The sequence below is a fragment of the Aethalodelphis obliquidens genome, unplaced genomic scaffold (genome assembly GCF_003676395.1).
Source record: "Aethalodelphis obliquidens isolate GAN/ISIS:26980383/991018 unplaced genomic scaffold, ASM367639v1 scaffold1, whole genome shotgun sequence".
Taxonomy (NCBI): Eukaryota; Metazoa; Chordata; class Mammalia; order Artiodactyla; family Delphinidae; genus Aethalodelphis; species Aethalodelphis obliquidens.
In genome coordinates this window covers 3,929,803-3,943,299 of record NW_020837945.1, presented here as the reverse complement: position 1 = coordinate 3,943,299, position 13,497 = coordinate 3,929,803, and positions in this window count along the sequence as shown.

The following is a 13,497-nucleotide window of genomic DNA, read 5'->3' as shown; positions in this document are numbered from 1 at the left end:
GGGAAGGTAGCACGGGGGGTCTGGCACCGACCAGCTGTCCTCAGACCTCACCCCTGCAGCCATTGCCCATGCAACTTCCTGGTGCTTCCTCCTCACAGGACTGTAGAATCCGTGTCTTCTGTCGGTCCAGGGATGTCCCTCTTGAGGCCAGGCCTGTGGCCCAAAGCTCTGGGCAGAGGGTCAAGAATGACAGCATCAGAGACCAGGGTCGGGTCCTGGCTCTGCCCCTTTTTGGTGTCATTCAACCTCTTTGCCACCGAGGCTCTGAGGGCTCCCCTGGGGAGCGTATAAACATATCTGCTGGGCTTGGCTGTGGCCACAATCCACAAACATGTGTCCTCTGTCTCTACAAGTTCAGAAAACAGCAGTTAGCAGTTCACCCGTGGCCTAGAAGCTGGAGGCCAGCCCTCCCCATGAGGATGGAATCGAGAACGTCAGGCCCGAGGCTGCACACAGCCCGTCTGTAGAATTGGCAGCTAAGGGCGGGGGGAGGGGGCCCACATCCCAGACCCAACCTGTCCCGGGAGCTGCTGTGTCCACAGCTCAGCTAAGCTCACTTCACAGCGGGAGGGGAGTGGGGCTGGTTATCAAGCAGCCATTGTTTTTTTAAACAGCTTTACTGAGATACAACTCACACACCATACAATTCACCCCTTCCACGTGTTCAGCGTAGTGGCTTTTGGTACCTTCCCAGAGCTGTGTGACCATCCCCACACTCAACTTTAGCGCACTTCCATCACTTCCGAAAGAAACACTCTACCCTTTCACTAACACCCTGCAATTCCCCCCCAGCCCCTGGCAACCAAAAATCTCCTTTGTTTTTCTATGGACATGCCCGTTCTGGACATTTCGTATGAATGGGATCGTGTAATACATGTTCTTCTCGCGCCCTCATTTTCCTCCTTGCCACCCCCAACCCTTCACCGCTACCTACACCCATCTGCCTGGCATCTGCCAGAAAGAAAACGACTCCTCTCCTGATGGGGTGGGGCACCTGTTATGAGTGGTACCTGTTACCTGTTCTTTGGTGGTTCTGGGGAGAGGTGTCTGGGGAGACGCCCTCAGCGGTTCCTTCGGTGCAGACCTGTGGGAAAGTACCACAGGCGACGAAGGGCATCCTCCGACGGGGTCCATGCGGGGACCTGACACTCCTGGATGTGGGGCACAGAGGCTTCCTGGAGAAAACGGCCAGGACTGTGTGGAGGAGGGGGAGGGCGGGCAGCAGGCCCAGCCGGGAAGCCCCAGGGGGAGGGGACAGATGTGTGAGTGGGGCCGCTGGACCCTCAGGGGCCAGGAGGGAGGTCCAGGATGGTGACCGGAAGTGGGGCTGGACAAAGGCTAGAGTCTAGCTCCACCCCGGGCGCTTTGCCACCGTGTCCTGTCCCAGCGCCCACTGGGGGCTGCAGCCTCTGCAGACGAGGGCCGTGTCTCCTCTGATTCTGTCACCCTCACGCCTCCCCCAGAGTCCTTGGCCCCGAAGTGGCAGGCAAAGACAAGAAACAAGCAAGTCACCGGCTGGAGAGAATCCTGTTCCCCTCATTACATGACTGGTGTTGCAAATGGCAAAGCATGTTGTCTTTGTAACGCAAGAAATGTTAACCCCTTTTCTAATAGAATTATGACATCTGTGGGTTGCAGTAAAACTAATGGAATAAACTTACATGGGAGAAATCCAAGTTCTGAAGTATATAAAAATAATTTTTTGCGGGGGCGAGGGATAAATTAAGAGTTTGGGATTAGCAGATACACACTGCTATATATAAAATAATAAGGACCTACTGTATAGCACAAAGAACTACATTCTATATCTTGTAATAGTATCTTGTATAATGAAAAAGAATCTGAAAACTAACACACATATGTAAAACTGAATCACTTTGCTGTACATCTGAAACTAACACACTGTAAATCAACTCTACTTCAATAAAACAAAAAACAAATTAAAAAATGTTTAAGTTTTATAATTTTCAAACAACCAAGAATGATTAGGAAGATGTTATATAAATAGGGTTGCCCAGATAATATATAGGGCACCCAGTTAAGGGTGAACTTCAGATAAACAATTTTTTTAATCATAAGTAGTCATAAATAATAAAGTACAAGTATAAATTATAAATATCCATAAGTTATTCATCAGTTTTTGTAAGTCTCACGCGATATTTGGGGTATACTTATGCTAAAATTATGAATCATTTTGAAAATTTCAAATAAAATGTTAGTAAAATTGAGAAATGTAAATTTTAATTAAAAATTAATAAACTGTGTTACGGCTAACTTGTTTTTTTTTTTTTTTTTTTTGATACGCGGGCCTCTCACTGCTGTGGCCTCTCCTGTTGCGGAGCACAGGCTCCGGACGCGCAGGCTCAGCGGCCATGGCTCACGGGCCCAGCCGCTCCGCAGCATGTGGGATCCTCCCAGACCGGGGCACGAACCCGTGTCCCCTGCATTGGCAGGCGGACTCCCAACCACTGCGCCACCAGGGAAGCCCCACGGCTAACTTTTTAGCATAGGATGTCTCATGCAATATTTGGGATACACTTTCACTAGAAAATGATCTTGGGCAATAGGTTCGCCTCTCTGGGGCCCCGGTCTTCCCACATGTAAGCTGTCAGTGCCGTCACCCACACCCCCCAGCCCCATCCAGTCAGGACCCTCCTCACCCCTGGGCTGTGGCGACAGTGGCCTCGGTTTGAACCAACAAGGTCAGGGCAGTAGGCCCCTGGCTGTGATGCTCTGACTCAGGCAGGCCAGGAAGCTTCCCTCCGAGGGGCAGTGGGAACGCAGGGAGCCCTTCCCCGGGGCTGAAGGTGGAGGGAGAGCCGGGCTGTGAGTGAGGACGACGCGGAGGCCACCCAGGAAGGCGTGTTCAGGTAGGTTGACGTGATGATTTCCTGTGGCAGGTCCCAACGGGCCATCTCTGGCTTTGATGAATGAAGGAAAAATGTGCCCGGATCAGCAGAAGCGGGTTCCCGTGACTCGGCGTCCTCAGCGGCTGTGTGCTTGTCTGTATTAACCTCTTCCCTCCTGCTGTTTCATCTCCAGAGAGGAGGCGTGCTCCAGGCCCCAGCGGCACTGCCAACCCACCCTGCATCCCTTGGGAAGCCAGCACCTTCGGTTCTGTGGGTTTACCTGGGTGCCAGGTGGGGCCACTGATGTTCACCCAACTGAAGGGGGCTCCATGGGAGCCGGTGACGCTGTGCAGAGCCCTCAGAACCCAGAGCTGCTGGTGAGGGTGGGGGGAATGTGATGTTTAATTTTATTCATCAGCTTGTCTGCACCAGGTGCCCAGACATTTGGTCCAACATTATTCTTGATGTTACTGAGAAGGTTTTTGTAGTTTTACATTTTTATTTATTTATTTTTAAATTTTTTTTGGCCTCGCTGTGTGGCTTGCGAGATCTGACCAGGGATCAAACCTGTGCCCACTGCAGCGGAGGCACAGATCCTAACCACTGGACGGCCAGGGAATTCCCACGAGGGTGTTTTTGGATGAGATGGGCATGTAAACTGGTGGATCTGGAGTAAGCAGATTGCCCTTTGTGATGTGGGTGGGCCTCGCCCAATCAGTTGAAGAACTTAATAGAACAAAAGGCCGTCCTTCCTTGAAGAAGGGGGCTGCTGCAGCAGACGACCTTCAGACTCGAGCTGGGTCTCCAGCTGGCTGGCCCACCCCACAGGATCGGGACTTCCCAGCCTCCGTAATCGCACAAGCCTATTCCTTACGGTTCATTTCTGAATGTATATATCTCCACATCCTCTTGTTCTGTTTCTCTGGACAGACCTGACAAACACAGGGCGCATCAGGCCTGCTCCCTCCCCCAAGACCAGGAGGAGCCGAGCATCAGACACGCAGCGCCCCAGGCTCGGCCAGGGCTGGGAGGAGCCTTTTGGAGGGGGCCAGATTTGGGCCAAGTAACCCAGCAGAGCCCCCAGAACTCCCCCAGCCCCTCCTGCATGTGTCAGCCCCACCCCTCGTCCTCGACACTGCCACGGCCAGGGCGTGGAGATCACCGGGAAACTCCACCCACCCCTGCGCCCACACAGCCCATCAGACCACCCAGGCCTCCTCCAACTTCTTGGAAGTATCTTTGTTTTGCCACTTAGAAGCTCCTACAGAAGGTGTGGTTCTGGGGGCCCAGGTCTGAGCTGCCCGCTCCCCAGGAAGACGTGTCCTGTGAGTGGAGACTCCAGTCACGCAGGGGGTCGTGTCGTGGAGATTTCCTCCGGGAGCGAGCCCGGCCACCCACGAAGGAAACGGTGGAGGGCAGGGTGGGAGGCGGGGACGCCTGCACAGCCACCCTGGCCTGAAGCCCATCTCGCCAGCCCACGAGACCTGGTCCTAATAGCTCATCCTATCTGTTGGGAAGAGCCCAGGCCGGGCCAGGATGCTCCGTCCTCATCCCATGCTGGGGCCACAGGAGGGGACAGTGTTCTGAGCCACTGCTCAGCTGACTCCAAAAAGGGGCCAAAATTCACTCTGAAGGCAACACAGGCTGCTTCCCGCAGCCCCTGTTTCCGGCCAGCCTCCAAGTCCCTCCCAGCGTCCCAGCCCACGACACGCCCCAGCTCATTGTCTGCACCCGCAGGGGGCTTCCTGGTCTCCCTGACCTCCCAGTACCGTCACCCAGCGGCCACCTGAGGGCTGACTCCTCAGGCTGGGGACCTCTGGGCCTGTGGGCTTGGCGGCGCTGCCCTTTGTGACCCAGAGGACAAGAGGTGGCCCAGGCTGCTTGGTGGGAATGTGGTTGGTGGAAAAGACGTAGGAAATGAAGGCGTGAAAGATGGACTGAACGGATGCTTCAGTCCAACATCTTCACGCCGCACAGCTTCCTGATACCTATAAAAGCGGCAAAGCATAAAACAAGACAGAAATCCGGGTAAAGTGTGGGCGCACCGGGCACCACCCACCTCATTAGCGGGACTCGAAGAGGAACTCGGACAAGCAGCCCTTTGCTGGCATTACTTCGGGTCCTGGCAGCCATGGCTGCTTCTGTTGAGGGACTCTTTTTTTTTTTTTTTTAATTTATTGAGGTGAACACACACAACATAAAATTAGCCATTTTACAGTCATCGACTGGAAGCATCCAGTACATCCGCAGTGTTGTGCTACCCCAGCGTTTCCCGCCCTCCGAAGGAAGACCCTGGACCACCAAGAAGTCTTTCCCCAGCCCCTGCCGCCAGGCCTGACCACCACATCTGGGACATTTCCCATCAATGGAATCATGCAATATGTAACCTATGGTGTCTGTCATCTTTCACCAAGTGTCGCGACTTAGAGGTTCATCCACGTGGTAGCGGACATCCATCCTTCCTTCCTCGTTATGGCTGAATTTGGCTCCACACATTCCTCTGTGTGGAGATGCTGCATTGGGTCGATCCAGGCATCCGCGGCTGGGTCCTTGGGCTGTTTCCCCCTTTGCTGGTTGTGAACGTGCTGCTCTGAGCGTGGGGTATTGCACTTCTCTGAGTCCCTGTCTGCAACTCTTTGGGTATATAGCACCCATAGTTCTTCACAGTTCATGGACCTTTGGACCCTCAGTTTTCAGGCATCACAGCTTGACCAAGAGCACGCAGGCAGGAGCAGCAGGCAGGCCTGGGACCCAGGTTTCCGGCTCTCCCAGCAGAGGTGAGGCCGCCGTGATGGGAAAGGAAGGGAAGGGAAGGTGCGTCCACTCGCCTTAGCTGATTCGGCAACACCCACCAGACCAGGCCGCAGGTGGTGTTCTCGGCGGTGGGGCCCATGTTACTGCCACCACCCACCCAAGCCACGTGAACTAACCAGGTTGGTCCACATGCTGGGGCAGCTAGAGGAAACCTGGTTACGGTCTCAGAGAGCGGTCGAGGTTCAGCCTCCCACAGACAGAGGGAAATCCTGAGTCTGGGTGGAGGAAGGGAAGGGAACGGGAGGAACAGGTTCACGAATGAAGCCTGACCCAGTGACTCAGCACCAAGTAAACACTGCTTATTCCCACTCGGGCTAAAGGGACGAGAGGAAAAGCTCCCTGGTGATGCCACCTTCCCAAGAAGCCACCGTGAGCCTTTGAGGGTGGGTTTGCATAGAGAGGAAAATCTGCGTGGATTAATTACAAAGTCAGTGCGTCAGATCTAAACCAACGGAGCGACTCTTTGAGGTCGGTTGGGTGGGCATCACGCGTCTGCATCTTCCGTTCTCCCTCGTGAAAGCCGGGAGGTTCTCAGCTCCTAATTCAGGCACCGGCACTTGGGAAGTGCTGAAGAACGCTTGTTGAATTGATGTGAAAGTCAAGGCAGCTGCCCTAAAAAGTGAAAGCAGAGCCCCTAGATTTGGGATCCTTCAGAGAGACGGGTCTCTGCCATGACACCCTGCCTTTTGCTCTTTCCCAAGCCCCAGGGGCCCCTCTCATCGGAAAACCAAGTGTCAGCAGCGTTTTCAGACTCTTTCGTGTTAGCTTGTGTGTTTTCAAACTCAAATCAGTAAAAATACACAGTGTAAAAAGTAAAAAGCTCAACACAAGGAAACAGAAATCAGCCGTCGCCTGCCCTAGCGGTTGCCCACCACCCGGATCCCGCTCTCACATAGCGGGGCAGCCACGTTCGAATCTTGAAGTTCAAAGCTTCAGTGTTCACCCCATCACACATGTTAACTCTCCTGCTGGTCTGCTTTTTCTGTTTGATTTTAGGTCTTCATTTCTGACTGTGGAAGATGAAGCCCCACCCATACCCACAGCCACCCAAGGGAGTTATGTCACCATCCACCATGAAATCAGAATTCACTCTATATATCACTATGACCAGGTCAATATGATTGGACCTGCCCCTTTCCCGTGTGGACCAAACATGAAGACTTTCCTACTACACAGCTAGAAATGCTGTGTAAGATGTGAGAATCCCTTTAAAGGACTAGCTAAACATACCAGGAAGAAAGGAAACAAAATCTCTAGGGCCAAAAGAGAAGAGAGAAGCGAAGACCAGCCTGGTGAACATAGCTGCTTCAGACAGTGAGATGACACCAGTCTCCATACCTGGGGAGTTGGGTCAACATCCCAAGACACTAGATAAGGCTGGGGGCCCATGTGAGGCAGCTGTTATAAGTGAGACCCTTGAAGCCCCCCCACCCCAACAAAGGAATCTATCCACCTACCAGCAAACAGAGAAGACCTGAAAGCCTGTGCCACGGATGGTTAAAAAAATAAACAAAAAACAATAACAAAACAAAACCAACCTAGAGAACTTGTAATGATGGGCCAGTCCTCTTCGGGTGTGAGTTTCAAATGTGTACTGTCTGCATAGTCTGGGACCCACGGAGCCCTGAAATTAGCATAAAAATGATCACAGGCTGACAATACAACTGAGACTCTTGCGAACACAACACCCCTCGGGAAAGACCAACCCTCAGCCCAGGCACAAAAGATTCCCCCAGGTAGAGCCCTACTGAACATGAGCTCACAATCTGAAATTGTAGGACACAAGGAAACAATCCACCAGCAGACCCAATAAACAGAGAAATGAGGTCCCTAAGAACCTCAGGTAATGGGCTTATCAGATAATAGGTTTAAACGGGCATGTTTAAAATGATTATAGATGTAAAACAAGGAACTGAACACAGGTACTACTGAAAAGAAAAAGAACAAGACATAGTCGGAAGGAATGAAGTAAAACTTTTAGAAATAAAAAATAGAGTGAGTGGAATAAAAACGTCAGTGGATAAGTTACCTACAGATGAGACACAGCCCCACTGTCACAAAGTCAGCTCCACTCAACAGCTAGAAGATACAGCTCCTCCTGCTCAGGGGTCAGTCATGCAGACTGTAGCACAGGGAGATAAGAAGATGGAAATACACACAGAAAGTTGAGAATTAAAGGAGAAAATTCACAGAAGTTCTAGATTGAAAAACTACCTTCCTTAGCGTCTTGACAGCCCTGTTCTCTTGTCTTTAGCTTGTCTTTTGTTGTCTAGCAGTCCAATGTCATCTGATTTAGAACCCACCCCCCAGCCCCCGGAAGCTTCTAGGACCACCTCTTCATCCCCATCCTGACTTTCCAGGGTGCTGTGCTTTGGACGGCTGTCCACCCAGACACTGCTCTGCACCGTGTGACGGGCCTTCTCTAGCTGAGGGTCACGTCCTTTACTTTGGGCATGTTTGCCTCCTTCTCTATTTCTGGAACTCCTATTATTGGGATGTTGGGCCTGCTGGAATGATTCTGACCTTTCCTTCTTTTAAGACTTTCATTTCTCCCATCACATTTTAAAAATTTTCAGTTTCTGTTCTTTAAATGTTTACACACACAGACACACAGACACACACACACACACACACACCTGTCTGGTTTCCATTTATTTAAAATCTTCTGTTTTCAGAACTTCCCTGGTGGTCCAGTGGTTAAGACTTCGCCTTCCAATGCAGGGGGTGCAGCTTCAATTCCTGGTCAGGGAGCTAAGATCCCACATGCCTTGTAGCCAAAAAACCAAATCATAAAACCGAAGTAATATTGTAACAAGTTCAATAAAGACTTTAAAAATAGTCCACATCAAAAAAAAAATCTTTAAAAAAAAATCTTCTGTTTTCTCTCTGAGATAATTGTAGATTTTTAAGTTTTCTCTCCATACTTTGTTTTCTGTGATTGTTTTCTCTGCTTGTTGGGCTGGTTGGGGGTGGTGTCTTTGTCTTTCTTGTGAGGGGTTCACTGTTTATCTTCCTGACACGAGTAAGTAAGTGATGTTTGGAAGCCCTGTGTGCGTGGGCCGGGTTTATCAATGAGCAGGTGTCTCTGCAGGATGATGGAGGGTGGGGACCTTTAACTGTCAGGGCCATAGATCTTTTCCTGCCTAGAGGTGCTGGGTGCTAAGAGAAGGGAGAGAGGCTAGAGGGGCAGGGGAGGCGCCACTCTCACCTGCGAGGATAGAGAATTGGCCTAATTTCCCCTCACTGAGTTCCTTCCCCCAACACCACTCCAGACACACCGGGGGTCACTGGGTCCAGGCATATCTGGTTCAAACGTGTCCCGCCTTTGATGCAGCAGGGGGCTGGGAGAGGTCTGCGTCTAAGGGCCCCCAGGAGGATGCTGAGGATTCCTTGTGTCTGTCTATGCCCTTCAGAATCTGGTACCTTCACCCCTGAAGACTGACGTTTTTAATGTCAGATCAACACATTCAGCTGGCTTTGTTCCCAGAAGCACCGGGAGAGGCTGAGAGATGGGGAGATGCCTCCTGTCCTGGGGAGCTGGTTGGTTAATTAGCAGGGCTCTCTCCCCACAGCCACCCAGGAAAGACCAAAGGAAAAGGAGGTCCCGTGGCCACAGCCCACGGAGGAGGCAGCAGTGTCCCCAAGAGACAGCTTTCTCCCGAGCGGGGGCCACCTCCCCACCGACCACACTCACTGTCCCCGCCAGGTGCCACTTCAGCTGGGGCTCGCTTGTCCGGTGGCCCGACCAGCCCAGGCAGTGACTCAGGGAGGAAGGAAGGAGGGAGACCTCATTTTCTTTGGTGGACACCGAGGGACCACAGCTTGAGGAAACCTCCAGGCTCTGAGCCAAGTGGCAACATCCAGCTCAGACACGTGTCATAGAAAGTGGGTGTCCTCCCCCAGCACCCTGGGCCCTCACGCTCCGGGGCAGCACCCTGCAGACTGACGAGCATCTTACTGGAGCTACACACAACTGTCCATTTATTCTTTTCCGTACACGTGCTCGTAGGTGTGAAATGACCAGCAGGGACGCCCCCTGCCCTGGGCCGTCTTGTCTCCCATTGCACTGTTTTCTCATCCTCATCCAGCAGCCAAACGTTTTTCTTTTCTTTTTAATTCGAGCTTGCTTCTCGTAGTGTAAACATCTTTATTATACATGTTAGCGCTTTCCAACAGTCAGGGAGGTAGCTTACTCTTTGTGTAACCCTTTCAGGACCATGGTCCACAGCAGTTACCTGGGAGGCTCTGGAACGCTCTTCCCTCCCGCAGCCCCCAGGGGCAGTCACCGGAGCAAGGGCATTTTTCCTACAAGCCTTTCCGTTACTCGGTGGCTTCGTCCCCTTCAATCAGGTGGGCACCCTCTTAGGTCCGGCTTGGCTTGGGGAGGGCAGGGGTCCTGGCTCTGTACCTCCCCTTCCAGGCAAAGTTCAGGAGCTAGGGACGACTCCTGTTCCCTCCAGAGGTGGTGACGACCTCACGGAGCCTGGGAATAGGGGCTCTTCCCCCACTTCTGATGCATCTAGTGGGTGACCCCAAGATTTGCTCTCTGACACACCCACTGTGTCTTGGAAGCCACTGGGTACTGTCTCCACGGCCCGGCTGACGGTGCTCCTTCCGGGACATCCCTGCCCTTCTCCCGGGGTTCTGAGAGGGGCCTGGATCAGGGACCCCTCTGTCCGATTCCTGAGAAGATGCCCAGACACCCATTCCACATGCAGCTCAGGTCCCCAGGTGGTTCCAGCTCTTCTGAGGGCTCTCTGTGGGGGTCCCTGTGTGATGACACCTGTAGCTGTCACTACCCAGCCTCTAATCCACCTTTTCCAGCAGAAGTGTCCTGATTTTCCTTTAGGAAACTACCACCCCCATGTTCCGGGCTGAGATTGCCCAGCCTGACCCAGCCTGCCAACGAGAACGTTCTCTTCCCCTGGTTACCACAACTGGTCTTAGGAATGGCACTACCAGGCACAGAGGCCACCATATTACAGCAATTCTCAGATGCCACGAATGATAAAATGTACCATTACCTAAAGCACCTCCAAAAGAGAAAAAAATGCTGCCAACTTCAATTGTAAGATGCCATCTACTCTCCCAGGGCTGTTAAAATGTGGGGAGAAAAAAAAGTGTCTAAGTTTCTATGAATGATGTGTAATTTGGGGGTTGGGAAGGGGCAGATACTGGGGGAAAGAAGTTCTCTTTCTACTGGGATCCTCGAACTGAGGTTATTTAAGCTTGGAGAGGCCAGGGCCTTTTTTTTTTTTTTTTTTTTTTTTTTGCAAGGGGTCTGCCTGCCCCTTAACGAAACCAACACCGGGGAAGGGTGACACTTGTGAACACCTGGATCCAGCCATGCCTGACACTGGCACATGAAGCAGTATACTTTTCTTTGCCAAGGGGGCCCAAAGCTATGACTAGCACCACTGCCTGGAATACTGCCCACCCGGTGCCTCTTCTCACTCAACAGTCACCATCAGGGCCACTGTCCCCTGATCACAATGTTGGCGCATATGGACACAACAGAATGCCTAGAGCTCCGGCACCTGAGAAGGTCGTGCAGGTCCTGTGTGGGAGATCCTGAGCCCCTGACCTCATAGGATAATCGTAAAGGAAAGGAGGAGGAGAAAGAGGAAGAGAGGGAGGTAAGGATGGGAGGAGAGAGGAGGGAGGGAGGAATGGAAGGTGGGAGGAAGGGGAGAAGGGAAAAAGGGGACGGGAGGAGGGGAGGCCGAGTGGGGAGGAAAACTTGTCCGGGGCCAAGAGTCAAAGTTTTCCATAAGCCGGCCACCGAAGCGTAAGCTTAGGGGCAAGGACTCTGCTGAATACCAGCGTCTGCAAATGTCCACTTTCTCTCTGCTGCCGTGTCAACAGGAGGCCTTAATCACACTGCCTGCCTCACCCAAGATACTAGACAGTGAAATACCTCCAGCAGACAAAGGCCCCGGAGAACTGGAACCAGGTTGAGAGACCTGGAAGGTGATGACTCTTGGCGAGTCAGTGCTGCGGAGAGGAGGGCTCAGGTGGGAAGCCAGTTGTCTGCCGAGGGAGCCCTCCGTACCCAGACACGTGTGCTGGCGGCCGACTGGGGAGCGCACCAGGAGCTGAATGGCTGCCGCCCTCTGCCCGGCGGGGATTCAGGAGGAATCTGCACCCGCCCACGATGTCCTAACGCTTGTTGGACGCGGAGTCCTGAAACCGTGGAAACAGAAAGGACACACCAGTCACGGTCAGGTGTCCGACCTCTCTGCTCTGGAGTGTGGCTGCAGGTGTGTCTGTAACAGTGACATGGTGGCAGTAAAGTCAAGCGGCACCTGAACCCAGGGGACTACGTCCCCGAGGCTGGGGTTGAGACCTCTGCTCCTATGTGCTGGGTGGTTCCCGTGCGGGTGGTCCTGGGTGGTGACAAGGGAATGTTCGGTGCAGTGTCGCCCCTGGTTCTGACCTCATTCCCAGGCTGCAGGAAGGACTCTGCAGTGAGCCGGGTCATCTGTGGACCTGGATGTCAGTGCTGGAGGGCGCTGCCCTGGGCATCCACTTGCTCCAGCTAAGAGCCTCTTCTCTTCCAGAACCTACCATCTCCACTTCTCAGAGCTGCTGAAGAAAAGGCTGGCATGTCTTTCTGATATTGCCCCGGGCCAGGCCCCAGGGGGCACTATCTGGGGGTGTCCCAAGGGACCCTCAGCCCCAGAGCAACAGCAGAGCATCTGAAGTTTAAGATGCACTCTTGGGGCTTCCCTGGTGGTGAAGTGGTTGAGAGTCCGCCTGCCGATGCAGGTTCCGCCCCGGTCCGGGAGGATCTCACGTGCCGCGCAGCGACTGGGCCCGTGAGCCACGGCCGCTGAGCCTGCGCGTCCGGAGCCTGTGCTCCACAACGGGAGAGGCTACGACAGTGAGAGGCCCGCGTACCGCAAAAAAAAAAAAAAAAGACTCACTCTTGTTTCCTCCCAAGAACAAAGAGGCTTTTTTTTTTTTCTAGAGCAGAAAATCTAAGAAAAATTCATGCCGTCCTCAAACCAGAAGATGCTCCTAAATGAAAAAGCGTGAAATAGGGATCAGAGAAAAATGGCGGAAAGGCCCGACTTCTATGGGAAGCAAAGAAGGAAAAATGTAATGTTGTTAAACTATCTGAGGACAGGAAGGGAAGTGAAGAAGGTACACAGCGGAAGAAAAGGAAACTTAAGCCAAACGGCAGAGGCTTAGTAAGTGAAGGTCCCTGCGTCTCGACTCCTGGCGCAAAAGGATTTTTAAAAGAATCCTCGTTCCACGGACCAGGGAGCTCTCAGCTGGCGCACTGCTGGGCACAGGCAGGGAGGGACCTGCTGGCTCAGGCGGCGAGAAGGGACAGAGGCTGAGGGGGCAGCCAGCACAGCAGGCAGATTCGTTACACGCATGGGGACGGGGCGAATGGGCACAATGTACTGAGGACGATGGGGACCAACCTCCTCACTGTCAGAGGAAGCAGATACAAGTACGGAGAAGCTGGAATACACCCTGGGGTGTCGGGCTGTAATTGAAGGCATCGATGTGAAATCATCGTTCTCAAGAAGACATGGGGACACGTATGTGTGTATACATGAAAGTTACACACACACGCTTTTCCCAGATCTGTCTCCTGAGGGACGAGAGGCAGTGGCACTCCAGGAACAATGAGCGCATCTAACGCTCAGATCTCGGCTTCGAAATACCATTCTTCACCGAAGGAAACTGGTTTCCTTGGAGAAATGGCTGCTTCTGAGGCTGGGGTGAAGGAAGTACAGCATGTGCCTGGACCACCTCATCGTGTCAGAAAGCAGGAAGTGCTCAGCGACTGATGGGGAGGCATCAAAGGGACGCGAGAGCC